The sequence below is a fragment of the Xiphias gladius genome, chromosome 20 (genome assembly GCF_016859285.1).
Source record: "Xiphias gladius isolate SHS-SW01 ecotype Sanya breed wild chromosome 20, ASM1685928v1, whole genome shotgun sequence".
Lineage (NCBI taxonomy): Eukaryota > Metazoa > Chordata > Actinopteri > Istiophoriformes > Xiphiidae > Xiphias > Xiphias gladius.
The window spans coordinates 25,006,791-25,029,017 of NC_053419.1; the positions used below are offsets into that span (position 1 = coordinate 25,006,791).

At 43.6% G+C, this 22,227-nt stretch overlaps 1 long non-coding RNA gene across 1 annotated transcript; it reads right to left on the bottom strand.

Annotated features, from left to right (window-relative positions):
* Positions 1-4,349: 4,349 nt before the first annotated feature.
* LOC120806800 lies at positions 4,350-19,739 on the bottom strand. The gene is made up of 3 exons (XR_005709737.1): positions 19,573-19,739; positions 16,650-16,710; positions 4,350-4,451 (listed from the first exon to the last, which is right to left on the bottom strand). It is a non-coding gene; the product is annotated as an uncharacterized LOC120806800 (long non-coding RNA).
* Positions 19,740-22,227: the final 2,488 nt, after the last annotated feature.

Here is a 22,227-nt window from a genome sequence, read left to right on the forward strand (position 1 = left end):
TGTTTTTTGTTTCAGGAGTGGGGGACACATGCAGTTTGCTTTTTGATCATTTTTTAAATCTGGTTATATATCATTATTATCCTTTATAGAGCATTTCTCCTTTCTGTCTGGAGGTGCCTGAGACAATGAAGATGTTTTGTTGATTAGTTTGGTTTCCTGGTATCACTGGGTATGTTTGCATCCAGGTATGCAGGTGTTGATATATGACAGTGTAAGTTAATATGTGTGGGACTTGTTACACGTGTACACGTTTAAAGAAATTGTACTTGGATTGTTCTGAACGGCAGTTAACAACATCGGCCCCCAGCTGGTTCTCTGAAAGCCCGCGTGGCGGAAACGACAGAGTTTCCAGGGTCTGTCCACACTCAGCGAGGAACCATGGCGATGTGCACGTATGCTGGTTCCTTTGTTTCAATTTCAGTTCAACTTTAAAGAAAATGAATGTTGTACAAAGTGAAAAACTCGCAGTTGGTTTGAAAGCTGCTGAGAACGGTTCAGCTTTTAACACTTGAAAAAGCAATTTGTCCTTAATCCGGGTTTATTCATACAGTGAACGGTCTCAGAGGGTTTTACAGGCTCAGGATCTCCAAACCTGTACGCTGAGCCCGCATCAGCCATTTTCTAAATGGCCCGTCCTTTTCGGCGCGGTGGGGGCTCGAGTCCATCCCAGCATGCACTGGGTGAGAGGTGGGGTTCATCCCGACCTGGTCGGCAGTGCGGCACAGGGCAAACGCACCTGATCTGCTTGCGAATCAGCTGGAGGCTTTTAGGAGCTCTGGAACTGCTCCTGGACGAGGACGCTGTGCCGTCTGCTGGGTCTACATGGATGCAGTTTTTGACGGAGGTGTTCCACCACCGTCTTGTCTTCCTGCAGCCACCTACTGGAAGCAACATACAGTATGTTTCCTCTCTAGCCTGCGTCATTAGCTGCCGAATCTCTCGTCGGTTGTCGTTGTCGTGCTGCTGTTTCAGGTCCTCCACGTGGTCCAGATGGTTCATTTCAATGTCCTCCCTTCTTTGGATCCAGTTCCTGTTCTGTTTCTCGAGGAACTCGTTCTCCTGGCCGAGGGTTCTGCGGTCTCTTTGCGGGGACTCATTTTCCCGTTGGGGGGACTCTTTCACGGCGGAGGAAACGAACCGTTAGATCGATAAGTAGTTATTCAGACGATAAACCTTAACACCAAGACGGACAAGAACGTCGATACTGGATGATTCTGCAGAACCCGGCATGGTACCAACACTGTTATGTTGAGGTGTGGTTGAGATAAAAAACTTTTTTCTTTGTGTGAACAGTGTGTTCACAAATGTTTTTGGATTTCAGTAATTTCTAAAAAGGTTACTTCAGCTGGATTCTGTATCTACTCATTTCTATCCGATAATTGATAACGCTAATATATTTTTTAATAACTGGTGGAAACTGTTAGAAGAATGTACATAAATTATCCCATGCATGTATGAGGATTGATTGCCAGAATTTTTTTTTACTTTGCCTTGTTTAAAAACCAAAACAACTGACAGGCGGCCAAAGTTACAGATGATCAAACTCCTGTTAAGACAGCGTCTGGCCCGGCTCCAGCCGACAGCCTCTGTTGTAAATGATGTTGCCATCTGTGAGATTACAACAGTTGGGGAATGAAGAAGAGGGTCTCTATCAGTCTCCACTCAGGCCATTCATATTGCAGTACTACTTCTGTCACTCCTGCAGCGGGGCACCCACACTTCTCAGTGCAATTGCCGAATATTGACATTTTCTGCAAAGTTTCTATCTGGCGTTAATGTACTGCATTAAACGTGGACGTGCTGACGTGCTGCAGGGACATGTTGTCTCTCTCTGGTAGCGTTTTTTCCTGCTCTGCCTCAGACTACCCGCTGTACGTTTAATAGTCTGTCCACAGAATCCTCTTTTATCGGACCAATTATTTAATAACTTCTGAATTCCTGTTGCTGGACTACACGCTATTAGGCAAAATGTCTTTGCTAGATGTCTGTCTGGAAGTGCTGAAGCTAAATTTAAGGAACTGATTCCATCAGCGCTTAATTCATCGCCATGCCAGAGCAGCCTATTACTCATCTTTAATAGAGGAAAATAAAAACAACCCCGGGTTTCTTTTCAGCTCTGTAGCCAGGCTGACAGTCATAGCTCCATTGATCCATGTATCCCTGTAGCTCTCAGTAGCTACAATGTCATTAGCATCTTTAATGATAAAATTCTAGCTGTTAGAGACAAAATTCACCACCTCCTGCCCTCAACCTGCACCGACTGATCTTCAAACACAGGAACCTTAGGAACAGCTGTGAAACCTGGTGTATACTTAGACAGTTTCTCTCCCATCGACCTTCGCCAACTAACTTCAACAATGTCTTCATCTAAACCATCAACCTGTCTCTTACACCCCTCCCAACTAGGCTGCTTAAGGAAGTTTTACCCTTAGTTATTACCTCTTGACCAGATATAATCAATCTGTCTTTATTAACAGGCTATGTCCTTTAAAGTAGCTGTAATTAAACCTCTTTTTTAGAAATTCTACTCTTTTTCCAGGTGTCTTAGCCAACTATAGACCCAAGTCCAACCTTCCCTTTGTCTCTAGGAGCCACGAGGAAGCTGTCGCCAACCAGCTGTGTGACTTTCTACAGAACGTTAGTTTAGGACTTGTCTCTGTACTTTTCTTGTTAGATCTTAGTGCTGCATTTAATACCACTGACCATCACATCCTATTACAGAGACTGGAACATTTAACTGGGAATTAAAGGAACCGCTCTAAGCTGGTTTAAGTCCTATTTATCAGATCGATTTCAGTTTGTGCACGTTCACGATAAATCCTCCACATACTCAAAATTTGGTCACGGAGTTCCACAAGGTTCTGTGCTTGGACCAGTTCTATTCACATTATATATACTTCCTTTAGGAAATATTATTAGGAAACACTCCATAAACTTCAGTTGTTATGCAGATGATGCAGTTAGCTGAACTTCAAGCCTGCCTTAAGGACATAAAGACCTGGAGGACCTGCAGTTTTCTGCTGTTAAACTCAGTCCAAACTGAAGTTAATGTGCTTGGCCCCCAACACCTCAGAAACACATTATCTACTGATATAGTTACTGTAGATGGCTCTGCCCCGACCTCCAACACCACTGTTGAGTTCACCTCCGAGTTCTCTTTGATCAGGATAAGGTGGTGTCGAAAAGTCTGAGACCACATTTAACACATGTAGAAACCAAGAACAAGTCATTGCAATTCAATAAGCAGCAGCTACAGGGATTTACTGCCAACCCAGCATCTTGCTTAGCATTACTGAAAGCACACAGCTCTCGAGAAGCTCGGTTAAACACCCTCCACCTCAGTGTCACAGAGCTGACTCCTGAAGGTACCTGCGTCAAACATCTTCCCTATTAGCCACCAACAAACAACATTTAAATAAGACGCCTCTGGGGTCACCTGGAGTTGCATTTCCCCTTTTTTGCAGAGATCAACCCTCCATCAAACTCCCAGTAAGAGAGAGATCGAGCCGACCCCTAAATATCATTTCTGGGATTAGTAACTGTAACGTGATTCCTGAATTGTGCTGGTAAATCTTCATGGGAGCCGCGGCGTTTTCTGTATTCACAAAGTCATCACTGTAGTGGATGGTGACCTAGAACACCGTCGGACTCACAGAGCGGAGTTTTGTCCAAAAAGGGATTAAAACGTATTATACTTCTGTCTGCCTACACGACCCAGAGTGCACCTGGACCACCAACATTTGGGTGTCTTGTGCTAGTAGTGGCTAATGTAGCCTGGAGCATATCATATAAACATAAGAAAATTTGGAAATGCTGCTCGTGGAAAACAGGGAATTTAAAAAAATGATTCGACATGCACCTACCCCCCAAAGCAAGGGAAAAGAAATGAAAAACTAAGGATTTAATATGATTTAATGAGCTGATAAAAGATAAATAGAAGAGTAAAATAAAATAAAATTTTATCAACTGATTAGAAATAAAGGAAAAACCTCTGCGCTTTTTCTCCCCAGTGATCAGAGGTTAAAGACAAACCTTTATATTGATTCTTACGCTCCATTTGGTTGTTTGACAATATTATTCAATGAGGTGTTCAGTTCTATTTCAGACCGGCCTGATTATGTCTAACTGATCCATAATAAATGCTCAGTCGGGGTAAAGTGTTAGCAGCATACAGCATGAGTATGTAGCCGCCCTCACAAACAACATCGCAGTGACACATTGTGTGTTGTCACCGTTCAGTTTCCTCGGCACTAAACTGTGAGACACAAACTACTTTCAAAGAAAATTACGCCGCTCGATTTTATTCCAAGTTCATATTTGGCAAGTCCATGTTGACTGTCATCCATCATGGCCTGCGCTGTCTGATCGCCGTCTCCGGGGGACGGGGTTCATCTCTCCTCTTCCACCAACCACAGCAACCGAGCCCCCGTCTCCAATTTCATTCTCAGCAGCTATGCAGGGAAAAAAATCAGTTCAGTGGAGCAGCACGCTCTGCAACTTCTGTGCAAAATGAATACTTTTTAATTTCTCTGCCTGGGGTGGCCCCGGGCCCCAGGACAATGTTGATGGATGATGTTTTAATGCTGCTGAATGTTATTTTTACTGAACAGGGAAAACTATAAATTTTTACTTCATTGGCAATGATTGTGCCCTATGCATAAAAGCGCGGCGGCTGTGCGTTGCCCATGAATAATCGCCTCTCGCAGCAGATGTTACTTTGCAGAAACCAATTCCTTGGATAAGATTTGCAGAAGATTAATTGTCTACAGCTGTTTCATGGCCCGCTGCAATCTTAATACATTTATGATAAGTTTAAAAGCTCACTAGAGGCAGCGGAGCCTCCCGAGTGAGGCTGGCGAGAGAAAGGGCCGCTTTATTCTTACATCTGGATTCATATCCTCCGTCTGATTCATCATTAGCCTTTATGCGAGATGACTGAGAGGCCAGCCGTCATTACCGCACGACATGCAACAGTGTCTCCCTCCTCTTTCTTTATCCTCTCCTAACGCCCATATTTTCATCTCTCCCGTTTTTGAGTGACTGAATTATTCAGATTTGTGCAAATGAGTTGTTTTCATTTTTCTCCCCTGGAAGTGGAAATTGAAAGTGACCCAGCGTGACCCCCATCTATTACTCAAGCTAAATTGCAGTGAATGTGCAGTCTGGATCATTCTAACCATGCAGGGCTTTGTTAACCGCGGTGCCGTGACCCTGCCCGCACGCAGCATCTGTACCAGTTTGGAAGAATCGGCGTGTTATGACCCAACCTCCGCGCTTCTATACAGCCCTACTTAAATATTCTCGACAGAACAAAAGCAATCATGTTCAGAGCGCGGTGCTGGGTCGGCAGGCCAGTAGTTTAAGGTGAGTTTTTGAAGAACCACTTGGTGTTGAAAAGTTCCTGACGGAGGGGACGTGAATGCTCTGGGCTCTTCATTAGCTGAGCATTTGACCCTCGCTCATTGTGAGCTCTTCATCCCGGCTCGGACCATTTGACGCTGCCGAGCTCTCTCTCAGGACTGATACGGCTGCCGACGGATCGTCCGCATCTATTATTTATTACGTGAATAATCGCGGCGATGGAAAGAATCAGAGGAAACCCCGCGGCCTGTCGCTGGCTTCTCTAGAGCACACCCTGAATTAAAAACACTTTACTTTAAGTCCCCGCATTTAGCATTAATTAGCAGTAGGCAAACATTTGATAACTGGTTTATAACAGACTGGAATGTAGTTATAAGCAGATATAAGCTGATGAGACGTGTTTATCAGTGTTCAGTGTTTGTTCTACAAGTTTTCTGTTATCCCATCCTGTGTTTTCACGTTCATCGTCTGTTTATCCAGCAGCCTCCGCCGACGAGTGTCCACAGGAGGAGTTATGGCGCTTTCAGACACAATGCGGCGACGGCACCGCTGCGCTTGCGTCAGGCAAAGCGTCGGAAGCGGCCGACAGGGCGCCGAACCCGGCAAATCACGTTGTCTCGGAAGCATCGATGGAGCTGTTACCATAAACATTAATAAACACTGGGATCTGGTCACAGCTGCATCAGAGGCTGTTAGAAACCGGTTGTTACGTCTTTATATGCTGATGATAACCGAGCATTAATACTAAATACAGGACCTAAAATACAGAGTTGCCATGTTGCTGACCTGACGGAGAATGTGGACGTTTCTTCTTATAAAAACATAACAACTTATCATGTTATAACACGACACATTTTGGTTTTTCTTTTTGTTTCTTTCGTTTTAATGAGATATTTTGATTTTGTGTAATAACGGGAACATTTTGTGACGCATCTAGATAAAGTTCTGCGTTGCTATAACGAGAAGAATTTATGTTAAAAAATGAATATGGAAAAACCAGACAGTTGCAGCCCTGATCAGTTGTATTAACCTCCACTTCCTTTTGCAGCAAAAGCCGAGCCAACAAACCGTGTGAATGGCAACAGAAACCCAAAAAATAAGCAAAGGAAAGCTGAGCGCTCACAGAATTTTTACTTTCGTGGTAGGAAAAAATACAAAATGAGAAGCACACTGTTCTTAAAATAGTGGTCTAGGAAACTAAAAAATGCAAAAAGAAAAGAAAAAAAAGAGAAGTGGACAGTGGATTTGGTTTTAAGAGGCCAAAGGAACTGAAACTGCCAAAAAACAATGTGTGTTTTATGTCAGTTTTCACTGCAAAACGAAGCAAAAATCCCAAAATATCTGCTCAATGTTTTCCAGCCTGACAGGAAACGTCACCAGTTTGGATCATAAATACAGACTTTAAGCCAAAATTCATTCTTTTATGCTTCGCATTCTGCAAAAACAGACACAAACACACAGATTTATGACTCTTGTGTTAAGTGGCCAAAGAAACTAAAAAATGCACAAATGAAAGATGAAAAAGGAAAATGAATGGCGAGCAGATATTCTGCAGTGAAAGCGGACATGAACAGACCATGTGGGTGGTGACAGAAACCTGCTTACGACCAAAACCAGCGTCCTTTGTTTTCTCTGGGTTTCTATGGCGAGTTGATGGGAGTTTTCACTGCACAATGACCCAAAAATCCAAAAATATCTGCTCGGTGTTGATCGTCCAAACAGGAAAGAGCAGGAGTTTGGCTGATAAAGTCCTGTCATAAGCCACATTGATTCAGCCCCCTCAATGAGAAGTGGACATTTCAGAGAGAATGTACCATCAAACACACACACACACACACACACACACACACACAGCAGCTCGTTGTAACAGAGCTGTGTATCGGCTGACAGGAAGTGGCCATAAATAATCCAGACTAACCACCATCAGCTCGGCCTTTACCTCATTCCCACGACACCTCAGACATTGAACATGACATAATACGCTGTAATAAAACAAAACCTTCACTTCATAAATTTGCATGATTTATACGGAGGCTATGGAATGAATTCAGCATCATAAATATGCAAAAACATGAAAGCATTGCTGCCGCATAATTTAATTTATCCTCGTGTGATGGTGGGACTTAATTACTAATTGGTTTCTCTCTCAGCTCTCTGCTCATTAAAAAGATTTGCATTAATGAACTGAACATTGTGCGTTTACCTTTTTATACTGTTTTTTAATTCAGAGTGCTCACAAATAGGCTGAAAGACTCCAGTGCACTTACATCTTCCACAGTGCAAGCCTCACTTAAACGCAGGGTTACGCTAACACTGGGGTGTAAATCTAGACTTCCAGCGGCAGCAGAGGGGCTTTAATAACAGGATATAACAGTCCTCTCACATCATCATTCCAGCCTGCCTCCTCGCTCTCCTCACACATCTTCCCCGGCTTTGCACAAACAGATACCTGTCACGTATGAAGAATAGGATCGCCCCTTAACAAATGCCTCATCCTCTGCGGATTATTTACTTTTAATGGGCGGGAGGGATGAGAAAAGCACTTAATATGTGCTCACACGGGGCGTGATGTATGGGGTCATCGTAACACCGGTGGCACCGCCCCGGGTTGCTCATTGGAAATAAATCTACCCTCGGCTGTAGGGCTCTGCTCCGGGGTTTGCTACAGTATATCTTAGATGGTTGATGTCGCAGAGGAGTTTACTGTTTTGCTTCTTTTATCATTCGGGGGCCTGGAGGGCAGGGGTGTGGGTTCGGTTTCATGTCCCGAATACCGGCCTAAGAAAATAACACGCTGCAACGGACGTCAGGTTAATATGAAGGTCGAGTCGCCTCTGTCGCCTCCCGAAAGAGGAAAAACTGTCTTGGATCAAAAGAAAAAACTGTAATCGATATTTTCACAATACCAGTGTTTGAAGTGACAGCTGGACAGTCAGAGGACACTGTTTACAGACAGTTTAGCGTGGAAATCAAGCTCAAAGCCCCGTCCTCAGTGTAAAGCATGACCTTGCTTGTGCGACAGCTTTGGTGGATGAAATACAGTGTGTTGCCTCTTTTGGCGCAGCACCTCCCCGACAGGACGCGCGGTGGCGTGAAAAAGTTCAGGCCTCCTGCATGGTCAGTGCTTGGTAACACCCCGTTCAGCAGGTACCACAGCTTGGTAAACGCAAGAGTCTTTCAGTTCCCGTTTGGAGGATTTTCGCCCAGTCCCCCTGCATCAGGCTTCTGGTTCTCGGCCCGTCTTGCATCCACTGCTCTTTTGAGGTCTTTTGCAGCCAGACGGGGGTTTTGAGTGTCCTGTCTAGCAGTCCTACCAGCGGGTCTCTGACTGTTCTCTTGGTCTTCCAGACCTCGACCTCCACCGTTCCTGTTCACTGCCGTTTCTTACTGACAATGTGAACTGAGGAAACGTCGACCTGAAAACACTCTGCTCTCTTCTCCTGCTTCGCGGGCATCAGTTATTCTAATTTCCAGAGTGTAGCTGGGCCGCTGCTTGGAGGAAGCCACGGCTGCTGATTGATGTGACGAGGGTTGAGTATCTATGAAGCTTCGAAATCTGCATCACCTGGTTCTTTCCTAACGATGACTGTGAAGAAGCCAGAGCCCTGACAAGCTGATTGATCTGAGAGCTCAGACCTCGTTTGTCTGTCGCTCTTTTCCTTTCTTCCCTCTAAACTCGTAGAAAACAAAAATAATCCACGAATCTCGCCTAAAATGTTGAAAAGAATGTGTCGTCTTTAATTCCTTGCCTTTTGAGATCAGCACATCTTCTACTGACTTGACTATTACAGGTAACGGAAGTTTTTTTTAGGGGGGGCAAACTTTTTCATACCACTGTACATGAAGAGGCCACGAGGCTTTGAATGCTGCCGTTGGTGTTATTAATATTTATGATCAATCATCAGCAATGAGGCACCAAAGAGCCACTATGGTTCTATGTTTTATGATGGTTATTAATGACGACCTAAGCGCTTACTTCTCCCACTCATACAGCTCTGAACTCTTAATGATCAAAAGTATTAATTCCCACAGTATTCCATTATTAATATCCTGGATGGAGATAAAAAGTAATATAAATATAAGGCCAACATAAAGACAGAGTCATTATTTAAGTCCTGTCATCGTTTGTCTTATTTAAATACACCAGTGATAAGGCTTTATTTTAATTTAAATAAAGACATTAATTTCTTTAATGCTGAGTAATCAAAGCAATATTTTGCAGTTTAACTGAAAACCTTGTTAGACTGATCATAAATCTTTTTAGGAATTACCGGTTGTGGATCAGCCTTGATTACAGTCATGTTATCTGTCTTTACTTGTGTTGTCAGAGCAGAAAAATGGAGCGGAGCACCACAGTGAATAAAGACGTGATGCACTGATTTCCTTAAGTGTCTTTAAAACATGCAGTGTGTGTGTATGAGGTCAGATTTAAATTAAATTTGTCTATCAGCTCCTAAAGCTTTTAAGGAAAGTATACTGAGGCCTCCTGATTATTTTTTTATTTACCTACGCACAGTGAGAGAAATTCTGTCCGTCTTTGAATCTGGTACGTGTGCTGGATGATTTTTGTTAGAGAAAAAAGGTCAATTTAAAGAAGTGTACAGCGTAATTTCTTTACTATTTTACCGGCGTTTCTTGCTCTGCACAGCAGATCAATTACCAAGCTTCTAGTGTTCGCTTTTTATTCAAACTGTTTTAGAGCCATTGATTCAACTGCATGACCGTTTTGGAGGATGTGGACTGTGCTGCTGCTGAGCTGTGTTGCGTTACACACAGAGGCGTGTCTGTTATCGATATAAACGGGGTGGACAGAATAATGGAAACGCCCGCACGCCACAGCCGGCGTCCATGGACTTGGTCAGTGAATGTAAACGTGTAGGACATGTAAGTAGATGAGCTACGGTTGTGGCCGTGTTCCAGGGCAAGAACATGTTAACTATACCTGGTGTAAAAGATCGCAATGTGATTCGTCCTACACGCGGTCGATTCGTATTTCGGCGCCCTTTGAAAAGAGTTACCTAGCTCAGTACTAACAATGCCCTGATTCTTTGGTTTTAAAACAATATATTGTTTTCACATTGATAATCAATGATAAGTTGGTTTTGGAAACCAATGGTATAACTGAAACGAGCATTGGGTTTCAACCCTAACCCCTAACGGTAATGTCTGATATGAGAAGTCTGGTGTCTAGCCAGCGGTAGCTCGTCAATGTTTGGTCTTGAGCCAACAACGAGTATTTTCCGCCACCATGTGAACTAGAAGAAACACAGCAATACGCAGGCGCAAACGCTGCACCAATGAACGAGCTCCATTCTTACCATGTTCTCCAGGACCCTGTGGGCGACTCTCTACTAAGGAGAGTAGCTCAGGTTTGTCCAGAAAGTCTCTAGATTTGTTGCTAGGTGGTTTTGTGAAGAAAAGTCGCTAAAGGGTCTGAAAAGTCAGTAAATCTAGCGACAAAGGCGCCAAGTTGGCAACACATACCAGTAAACGCCCCCCTGATGACGCAATAGAAACTTTTTGCACCAATTCATTTTGAAAGAGCAACAACCAAGGGGGAAACTTTATCACTCACTCAATCACTCACTCACTCACTCACTCAGACATCCGCTGTTGCGGTCCAGCCAAAAATAATATATAAAAGATAGATATTACTGATTTTTAGAAATTCTCCAGAAAGTACATGTACACAAAAAAACGACTTTGTCACAGTGAGGAGAGTGAACGTATCTCGCTGCCTCCACTCCTGATTTCCACTCATTGCTCCCAGGACGGAGGAAACGGGAGGATACCTGTGGCTTTTTGGCCGACTGCTTCTCGGCTTCCCCGTTTACCGAGGTTGCAGTAAACAGCGTTTCATCAGAGAGGAGATGGAGGCGGCAGCACTTGTTGACGGAGAGGGGTCGGGGATGAATCACTAGATTATGTGGCAGGGGCCGTGCACTCGGAAAATGAGAAGAGAGGCCTCAGCCAACACACACCCAACTGCCTTCTGATCATCCTTTTAATAACCTGTAATATTGTGGCAGGAGATTTCTGCCAGGCTGAATCTGATTGATGGGCTCTCCAATGAGACATTACAAGTGCAAGGTAGATTGACCAAACAACTAAACATACAAATTATTAAAAAAGGAGGGGTTACCCTCTGGACCCTGGGAGGAAAGTGAATAACCTTTAGTTAAGATGATACCATTTTCCAAGTGCAATTTATAGTCTATTGACTGGAGAAACTGTCTTTTCAGATATGCGGAAATTGTCCTACATTGCAGATGAGATCTGTCGCTTGACACCGGATTTGAGGGCCAGGGCGACAGCAAATATCACATTAGCTGCCCGGGAGCTGGAGAGATGATATCAGACTGTGTTTCGGCTCTGGACAAACACAAGCACATATCATCCCATCTCCCAAACACAACCCCCCCCTCCCACCACAGGCACACATGCAGACACATCAGCCCTGTAACCGACCACTAACCAAACCTTAACCATACGTTATCTGCAATAACCGCATGTTAGTATCTTGTTTGGACAAGTTATCATTTTCTTTGTAGAACTTACTCCATTGTGCATAAAAGACATGGTTCTTGTTCGAGCTTTGTGTCGTCTGTGCACAAGTTATCTTGTTCAAACGAAATTAATATCTAGTTCACACAATTTATTGTTTTGTTTTCACAGATTATCTTGTGCATTCAATTTATCATCTCGTGCTCTCGTTAGTATCTTGTTCACACAATTTATCTGGTTCACATCTTGTTTGCACACGTCTTAATATCTTATGTGCAAAAGTTATCATCCTGTTTGCACGTTATTATTTTTGTTTGCAAAAGATCCGTATCTTTTTTTGCACAAGTTAGTATGTTGCGAGCTCCAGTTACCATCTCGTTCACGCAACGATCCAGATCGTGGGCTCTCAAATTAGGATTTGGTTTGCACAAGTTATCATCTCGTTGGAGATCCCTAAGTTTCACAAACAAGACGTCGCGCGAGATGTGGCTCTCGTTTGGACGCATTAATACCGCGTGCTCACGAATTAGTATTTGGTTCCCATAAGATACTATCTTGTTCAAAATCCATATCCTGTGTGAACAGATGATGATCTGTTTCCCCATAAGATATGGATCCTGTTTGTATGTCAAGACTTTGTTGGCAGAGGATCCATTTATTGTTTTCACAACTTATTATCTTGTGCAGGTATTTTTGAAATTTTAAAAAGCCGGGCATTGGACATATTTTGGGATTTCGTATGATCTTCCGGTATCGATTGGCTTACACACACACACACCCACACCCACACACACACACACCAACCACTTCTTCACAGTCAGACAATCCCTCTGATTAAAAGAAGAAATCGGGCTTTTTGTAAGACAGTTTACACTCAAGTGGCGTTTCTCATTACCCCTCAGCCCGGGATGTTTTGACAGGGAGGGATCCTTCACTTGCCACTCAAGTCTATCAATGTCAGCAGCAGGGCTCAGCCACACACCCATATATTTGGATTAAACAGTCAGAGTCATTACAGCGAATGTTATTGACCTTTTAAGATACAACTTTAATAGCTTTTCTCTCCCCTCTCCGTCTGTCTCGGTGTGAAACATGAGAGGCTGCTGTGCTGATGAAGTCCCCCTAAGGGTTTGCCTGGAATTGGAATCAAATACTTTAGATCCCCTCTTCCTCGTAGGTAATGCCGCCGGCTTTGTGGCAGAGAAAGGAGAAATTAAAGGAAAAGCACACAATGTGAATGAGGAGCAGGCGATCGGGATTACAAGGCAGGACACTCATTTTCCAGTGGCCAGCCAAGCTAGACAAAGCCCGAGTGTGGGACTAAGACCGTATCGGCCGAGACTTTAAGCTGCGGCATCATTTCTCCTCTGACAACAAGGGGGAGGTGTGCTATTGCAAATGGGCAATAATAAGTAGATGAATAAGTCATAATGAAATAAATACGCATGTGAATAAAGGAAGAAACATTGTTCGATGAGCCAGTAAATCGTGAAGATCATCATCCCAAATGTTGTCATATTTGTTTTACAGCAGTTTTTGCGTCACCAAATTACATTTTTCCCCCAGTGACACATCAACAGTTTACATCCTCAGTGCCGGGTCAATCATAAAATAAATACTGCTCCGATGTTTTTTGGGAGTCGAGCCGAGTGAGAAAATGCAAAATTCACCAAGAGTTTTTGTCCTTGGACTCTTTACAGAATTGCTTGTCTTTGTCTGCGGGACATCTTTAGACCCACGGTGCTGCCGGTTTAACCGACTGACCAGCTAACTCTGGCTCTTCGTTTTATTACAACTTCACATCTGTTAAGCTAAAAACATTTTCCCCATATCAATTAATCTGGTGATTATTCTCTGGATCAATCCACTAATGTCCACTTTGTCAATAAAGTGTCAGGTAACTTTTCTCAGGGCCCGAGATGTTCAGTTTAGTCTCAGATATCACAGAGAAAAGCAGCAACAGCGAATGTTAAGGAAAAGGACTAAAACCATTAATCGATTATCGAAATAATTGCAGATTAGATTCCTGCCAATCAGCTAACGGAACGATATTTTTACCCCTAAAATGACCGATTATTCAACCATACAGGCGCGTCGGGTTTTCCCATGACGCCGGCGCTCTGAAGTAGCGAGCGCGGGAATCTGTCCCATCCCTCTCATCCATCCCGAGACCGTAGCTCGTCTGTGCGGCAGCTTATCACCGCCCACAGTTCCGTTTTATTGGTAGCCGACGTCTGGCGGCTGTAGCAGGAAGTGGCCTTTGGAAAACGATGAAAACTACAGAATCAGCCACAAGGTAAGTAACTGTCCTTCAGTACTTTACTTGAATATTCCCATGACATGTTACTTGATACTTTAGCGTTAGTCACTTGTTATTTTGCAGTTTAAATTTTACATTCAAGACAGGAGTTTATAAAATACGACTCACTGTTATAAAAACTGTCCGACAGCATTTAAAACAACTACAACGAGTAGAACTGCAATGATTAGTCGATTAATCGATTTGTCAACCGACGGAAAATGACTCTTGATGGTTCCGGCTTCTTAAATGTGAGAATTTGACACTTTTCTTTTGTCTTAACGTTATAATAAATTGTTTTTTATAAGGTGAGTTGTGTATTCTAATAATCTGTGGGGGTTTTCTATTATTTGGACTGTGGGTTCTAGGAAATTGTTTTGGTCATTTTTCACTCTTTTCTAATGTTTGAAAGAATAAACGACTCATTGAGAAAATTCCCGTCAGATGAATCAGTAACGACAAAAATAATCTTCAGTTACAGCCCAAAGATTTTGCACCACATCCACCACCTTCAAAATTAAAATGCCACTTACGCATTAATGCCTCGATAATAATATACATTAATATATAAGAGTGTAAGACTCACAAGGTCCATTTTTCTGCATTTTTAATTCGGATACCTTACGAACATTTTGCTAATTATACTTACATACTTTTACTTAAGTGATATTTTCAGTGCAGGACTTTTACTTGTAATTTTTACTTGTATATTTTTATATTGCAGTATTGTTACTTTTGCCTACGTAAAGGATCCGAATACTTGATGACACTGATGAGCTCCAGTAAAACTTTATCAAACTATGAAAACAAGAATAAAATGTACAAATGTTTTCCTTTCACACTGCATGTATCGTGTGTGTGTGTGTGTGTGTGTGTGTGTGTGTGTGTGTGTGTGTGTGTGTGTGTGTGCTCTATGTTTTAATCAAATGCCAGATGGGCCAAGGACAATTTTCTGTCAATAAAGTTGAACTCTATTAAGCTTTATTCTGTCTATGAAAATAAAAAAGGACTGAATAATGTTTAATAACAGTGAACTGAGCTTTAATAACTTATTAAGCTGTTGAACTTGCTTCATTTGTATATTTTCCTCTATTTCTTCATACAGTTTTATTGTATTTATTATTTATGTATTTAATATTGGAAATGTCTGAGCTCCACACTGGAGGAAGGTAAAATCCAGAGCAGTAAAACTGTTCAAGTGATGAAACATTCCAGGTGATTTACTCTCGTCGTGTGTCTCTCCAGGTGTGTTTGTGTACAGGGGGTGAGGTTAATATCCTGCCCTGTCTCAGCTCCTATTTATCATCACAGGTGTGTTTAAGTGCCACAATATGTGAAGGAGGATGACTCGTACATATTGACAATAGCCATTTGTGAATCACAGCACAGCACAGGGTCACGGTATAATCTGTTCTCTGACTTTATATAAGAGGAAGATAATGTGATAGAACTTTTCTAAACTCGTAACCTTTTATCGCCAGCAGCCCCCCCCCCCGCTCTCTCACCTGTCCAAATCAGTCTTATTGTTTTTGTGCTGCTACCTGGCCGGCCGCAGCCATCGCAGCCATGTCCTGTTATTCACTGTCTGCAGCCATCAGCCTTTTCCAATCTCACCATCAGGGAAGTCACAGCTCTTTGTACAAGTGCCTTCAGTAATTGAATTTGTTGCAGAAATAGCAGCCTGGAAAATTTCATTTTCGCTCCCGGTGGATGTGTGTGTGTGTGTGTGTGTGTGTGTGTGTGTGTGTGTGTGTGTGTGTGTGTGTGTGTGGTGGATGCACAAGCAGCCCAGGCACATCCCCTCCTTCCTAACTGATCTATTCTCTCTTCCATTTCCCAGTCTCGATGCTTTCCCACAGACACCCGTCCCACTCCATTTTGGACTCCACTGTCCCTCTTCATCCCACCTCCACCCTCTCAACCTGCCACGCCACCAAACCTAAATATAAATCCTGGATTATCTATGTTCAATGACAATGTTTTAAAGATTGGCAGCTACTGTAGGGTTGATTGAGTCTGCTGAAGTAAGGCCACACAGAATCATTTATGGTCTTTCTCTGTAAATCTGAAACGTGGTTACAACAGTCAGGATTTGTGGGGCCTGGACATTCAGGTTTCAGAAGGACCAGAAGGGGACACATCCCGTTGTGATGTTAACACTCTAGAAAATGTTGATTGCAGATGACGCATTTTGTGACCGATGCACAGAAACCTATTCATTCTTGTGGGTGAGTTCAAGTTGAATTATGAGCACAAGTTAAATGGAAAAACATGAATCTCACCTAGACCACTTAATAAAAGGCCCAACAAGGATGGAAGACCCTCAGTTAGACCTGACACTTACTGAAGGCTACAGTCTGATGACTGCACTGCTCGATTTCTTATTGAACAATATAGAAACAAAACATCAAATCACAACGTATACGGTGTAACATCCAGTTTCTGTCTGTGTCACTACGCCTCCGACCGCTTCAACCATCCTCACCTGCTGACGCTCAGGTGTTACAGGTGGGACCCGCAGACGTGCCCCTCGGGTTCGTGTACCTCTGCAAATATGAAGAGATGGAAGAGATTTAAAAAAAAAGTGGAGTGGTAGAATCAACCTTTTCCACCGCTGATGGATTAAGAGCTTGAAACATGAGTGAGTGCTGAGAAGAAGGCGAGACACAGACAACGGGCGGCGTTTGAAGTTTTATCCAGTCGACTGTTTTAATGTGAAACCGCCAACGTGCTTGTGTTCGTGGTGTTTCGTGTGTATTCTGATGTTAATTCTTTTGCAGAATTCAACACTGTCTGGTTCCTGCCGCTTGTTCCACGTAGGCACAGCGAAGGAAAACCAGAGCGAGAGGAAATAAAAGGTGCTGGGCACCAAAACGTGACATAACGCTGAGAGTCACAGGCTGCGTCACAAAGCGTTCCCGGGCGTTTTACCATAGTTTAGCAGTGATTGTATCTCAGGAACGTCTGATCTGTATCATGACACAGCGTGAAAATTTCACACGTCCCTACTGAATCGTTTTGAGAGGGAGCCCACGGACGGGCCCCGGCTGCAGCTGCTCCGCCTCTCCACGAGCCACCGGACCAAACACTCCATCTGCCGCTCTCCCGTCCTCCTTGTCGCGTCCTCTCCGAAACCCCGACCACGGTGATTTCTGTCAGCGTAACTCTGCTGCGGCCGGGGGGCGGCGGGGGGGGGGTACTCGAGGGCTTGTCACGGTGGCAATTTTCTCCTAAATACCTTCCACAAATAATGGTTTTCAGAATGAGCATTAACAGGGTTGATTACACGAAATGGCCCTTTTAATTTACAGCGGGCTCCTATTGATCACAGGAGTGCAGATTAAAGCGTTCAATGAAGCCAGTGATGAGGTATTAACCAGCTGGAGGCCCCCGGGGGCCTGAGGGGATCGGGGGAGGCTGGCCGGGGCTCTGCCTGTGTACAGTTATTCCCCTGTAATGAAGTGCCTCTATGCAGCGGCATGGAGCCCCGGCAGGAAAAATAGATTGAAGATGATGAGCTCTTCAAAGTCATTCCTTGCTCTCTCATTCCACCTCATGCCCGGTGTCTCCTGTCCCACCGTGCCGGCTCCCGAAAATGCCTCGGATTTACTTAGCCGGCTGGACCGATGCAATTTTTATGACCTTATTGCTTTTTTACCATGGTAATAGTTTTGAATCAATTTATCAATCTGCAGGAGCCATCAGGCATGTTGCCCTCAAAGATCAAGTCCAGGTCATTCCATCATTGCACTGCGGTGCACTGAGATGGAAAGGCAGGAGGGGAAGAAAAGCACCCCCGCCCCCGCCGCCACCCCATCACTGCCACCGGCCATATGAGAATGCTCCTCAAACAGCTTAGCAAACATGCTCTCACCAGTTTAACCCCTCGTCCAAAACCCCCACCGCCCCGCTGTCTTTAAGGCACAGAGCAGGGATTTCTTATTATCTGGGAGAGGGGGATAGAAAGGCACCGCCACAATAAGAGCCTCTCCAGTCTCACGAGTGTGTGTCAAAAAGAGCAGCTCTCTTAATTCCGCTCCGGCATCAGTGTGCTCTCCTAATCCAATGCAGCCACTTTAAATACATTCGCTTAAATCTGGAGAAATGCTCGCCCCAGTTTGTCTCATTTCTCCTGCATTGATTTAACTCATTTTCAGATCAATAACAGATTGAAGAGGACAATTTATTCTCGTCATTAATATGTTTAGATGAGCGTTACGGCTCTACTGTCCTTTGTTTGGCTTCAGAAAATGTCAATTAATGTTCCATATCCTGGCTGAGATCAGGCCTGAGAGCTTTCATTCAATTAGGCTGAATTATCTGAGGCTCTGTCTACTGTACGCCACATAATGCCGAACCAGTAATGTGATAATGGCAGCGGGGCTTTGTTTCACATAACCGCACAGCTGCAGAGCTCCCTCCCTGGAGACGGCACAATGTGAAATATTCAAGATTAGATTTAGAAATCAGCGTCTTTAGATGATCCTGAAGTAGCTCGTCTTTACTTTCGCTTCGGACGTGGACTCACAAGAAGCCAAACGTGGAAGGAATCTGAAGGTCACAACGAGGCATCGTAAAACTCCTTGTCATGTGTCAAAACATAACGAATATCCGACTGGCGCTGGGGGGTTGTGGCTCCGGAGATATATTCTGGGATTGCCCGAAACTCCCTAGTACTGCAAAATGTTCAGCCGGGGTTGGGCAGGGAGCTGTTTCTCTGTGTATCTTGCAGTTAATTTTCTAAGATTAATTTTACGTTGTTTCGTTTACATTTCGCAGACATAATTTTCATTGGAAGCTAATTGTGCATCTAGTTTTCATTTGTAGTTCATTTGCTTGTTGAGTTCTGTCCACCCCTCTCAGTCAGGTGTCATCGGGTGCGTTTCCTCTTTGCGGAGGTCGCTTCACTTTGCCGTATTTTTCACTTCGGCTCTGCCTTGTTGGCCTCATTTAGGGCCAAATTTAATTAAGCATCACTTTTGATTTTAGTTCTTCTCGTTTCTTCAGCAAATAAAAACCCCAGCTTTTCTGAAGTTAAATGTGCCTCTGTGTTTTTTTCTTCAATTAATTGATACTCGATCAATCAATTACCCATTCTATCATTATTTCTTCTTGTCAACAAGCTCATCCCCTCTGTATGAGTTCTGCTGTGTGTTGAGTTGATGCAGTAAAAAATATAGTAAAAATAAAAGCGAGACAAGGGGAGATATTTAAAAGGATCTGGTGCATCCCCCTACAAGGTGCTAACATGCTGATGATTAGCAGGTAAAATGCTCACCAGCCTAGTTTAGCCTGTTAGCATGCTAGCATTTGCTAATTAGCAGTAAACACAGCTGAGGCGGATGGGAATGTCATTAGTGCAGCAGGTATCTGCTAATAAATGTAATGAGACAAGTTCAAATGTCCACCTGATGATGGCGCTAGAGGAAAAGCCAGAGGATCAGCAGAGTCATCGCAGTTCAGCCTGAGGGGACCACGAATGTCTGAACCACATGTCATCACGGTCCATCCAACAGCTGTTGTGGAAGTTTCAGTCTGGACCAGACGTTAACACCCACGGTGCCTCGCTGGTAGTGCGGCTAAAACCACTGAAAATCAGATCACAAATCACAATCATAGTAATCACAGTCAGAATAATCACAATCGTAATAATCACAGTCATAATTCTAAAATTCAATTCATAACACGAGCTCACCACCTCAGGACTCAGAACAACCTACAGTTTTGTCCTATTCGGATGCAGTTGAACATAAACATAACAAATCTGCTCTCTGACGACCTTTGACTCCAACTGAACGACGGCTTCCTCACACCTGTAACCGGCTCATGCTGCAGCCCCCTGGTGGCCGTCGGGCTCCAACCAGCCGTTTGGCTCCCACATGGTTCCCTTCGGGTCAGTTCTACAGCAACCGTCCATCCGACGTTTCCACGTGGATCCTGGTCCTGCAGTGGGTGCGTCTGTGCTACGGTAACAACAGAGGAGAGAAACCAGCAGCCCCCCGTGGTGGTGGTGGTGGTGGGGGGGCAGGGTTACCAGACTGCGGCTGAAGCCAGGGACTACTTATTGAATTACTTTAAAGCTTTATGTCATGATCAATAGCAATGTGTTTTTTTCCTGCATAGTGTTATTCATTAGAAATTCCGAGAGCCTTAAAGAGGCTCATTATGGGGAGATGTGACGTACGGAGCACAGAGCAGCAGGAAGGCGGACGGCTCCCACAGCGTGTGTGTGGAGCCTGTGTTGGGTCTGTGTGGTGGTTTGCGTTTTTGTTGTTCTAAGCCACATTAGCTGGCCGGCTCTATGGAGGCCCGTCTAGGTCCAACGCTGCGGTGGCCGACGAAAGCCAACGGACTGATCTTCTCTCCCGGTGCTTTCGTTGACTTCGATACAAATCGGGTTTGCACCGCGGCATGGCTGCGCGCCCGCGCTGAGCTTTGGCAGTGGACCTAGACTGCGAGCTGCAGAATCGTTCCGCGTGAACCAAAGCGGGCTGCGCTGGAACATGCTTACACTGACCTTGTGCTGCAGAGAGCCTCTTGTTTGATATGGACCTGGAGGAGGATCGGTATCAAAGGTTGCCAGATATGATCCTCATTAGCTCACGCAGCTGAATTCATCTGCTTCCTGTAACTGCAGCCTGATACGTCTTCCCTATTCATTCCCTCCTAATATATTGAAATACTATGCAACAAGCTTAAGTAACAGATGAGCACAATCACAGTCGGGGCGTATGATTGATTATTTGATGACACTTTCTGGTAGTTTTTAACTCATCCTTTCCCTGTGTGTGTGTGTGTGTGTGTGTGGGAGGCCCTGTGGGAATTGAACGTGGAGCACAGTAATGGGTTCATGAGGCCATATGTGATGAATATTTAAAATGTAACTTACATGCAACTGTGTCAAGGGCACAGACTAAATTATTAGTTTACCATCAGTCGGAGGTTTGACGACTTTGAGTCCATAAACAAATCCATTTCTCTTTTTTAAAATGATTGTTTGTACTTTTGACTGTCAGTCACTCACAGTAAATATCATGAATATTACATTATCCTGTCCTGGTTCACATGATCGGCAAAAGACAGACTGTATACCAGGGGTTCCCAACCCGGGGGTCAGGATTCAAACAAGGGGTCGGAGCCTAACTCTGAGGGGTCACGAGACGATTGACAGGATAGGAGCCAGGGAAAAACACAAAAACACAAACACAAAGTTAGGATTATTTTTTCAGGTTTTCCCAATGAATGACTGGGAGGTTTAATCCTTCAGGCCTGTAAAACGAAAGTAAGAAAAACAAACAAACAAACAAAAATCACACCGGCTGAACTGGTAACAACCAAGAAACGGAACCAGCCAGAGAAGAAGCGCAGATCTTCATTTGAAGCTGTCGCAGGCCAGAACGCTGTGGGACCACTGGTATAAAGAAGCAAAGAAGGAAACACTCAAGCACATGGAGAATATTTTATTACACTTTATAATCACGCCACCTCTTAAGTAATAATTTATCAACAATTTTAACCTTTTCCTGGTGTATAACCAGGTCCTGAATGATTGACAATATATACTGTATATAACACCATGTCTCCATATTTTCAATATGGAATATAATAATATAAATAATATTTCTTTATTATATCATTTATTTCATTTACTGGTCCTAAGACAGAAGATCTGAAGGGTCTCAAGATAATTAAAGGGATAAAAAAGAAAAATGTACATTGCTGTTATGTCTATTTTTTTCAGATTTTTCCCTAATATTTGCTTTTTATTTTGAAAATACGGGAAGCTTTTGACCTCCGCAGGACTCCAAACCAGCACTTCCCAAAATGAGACGGGACGAGGGGCTGCGAGATTTGCGCATTTAAGGTTTTGAATTGTAGCCTACATTTTTATGGAAGATTTTAAATCAAAAAATATCAACAAATCAAACACAAAACTAAAGTGAAAACTGTATTTACTCGCTGTGTCAGAATTAAATGAAAAAGATTTGCTAAAAAGATGATTATCACATAAAACAACAATGCCGCATTTACACTGACAAGTTTTATGTTTTCAAATATATAAA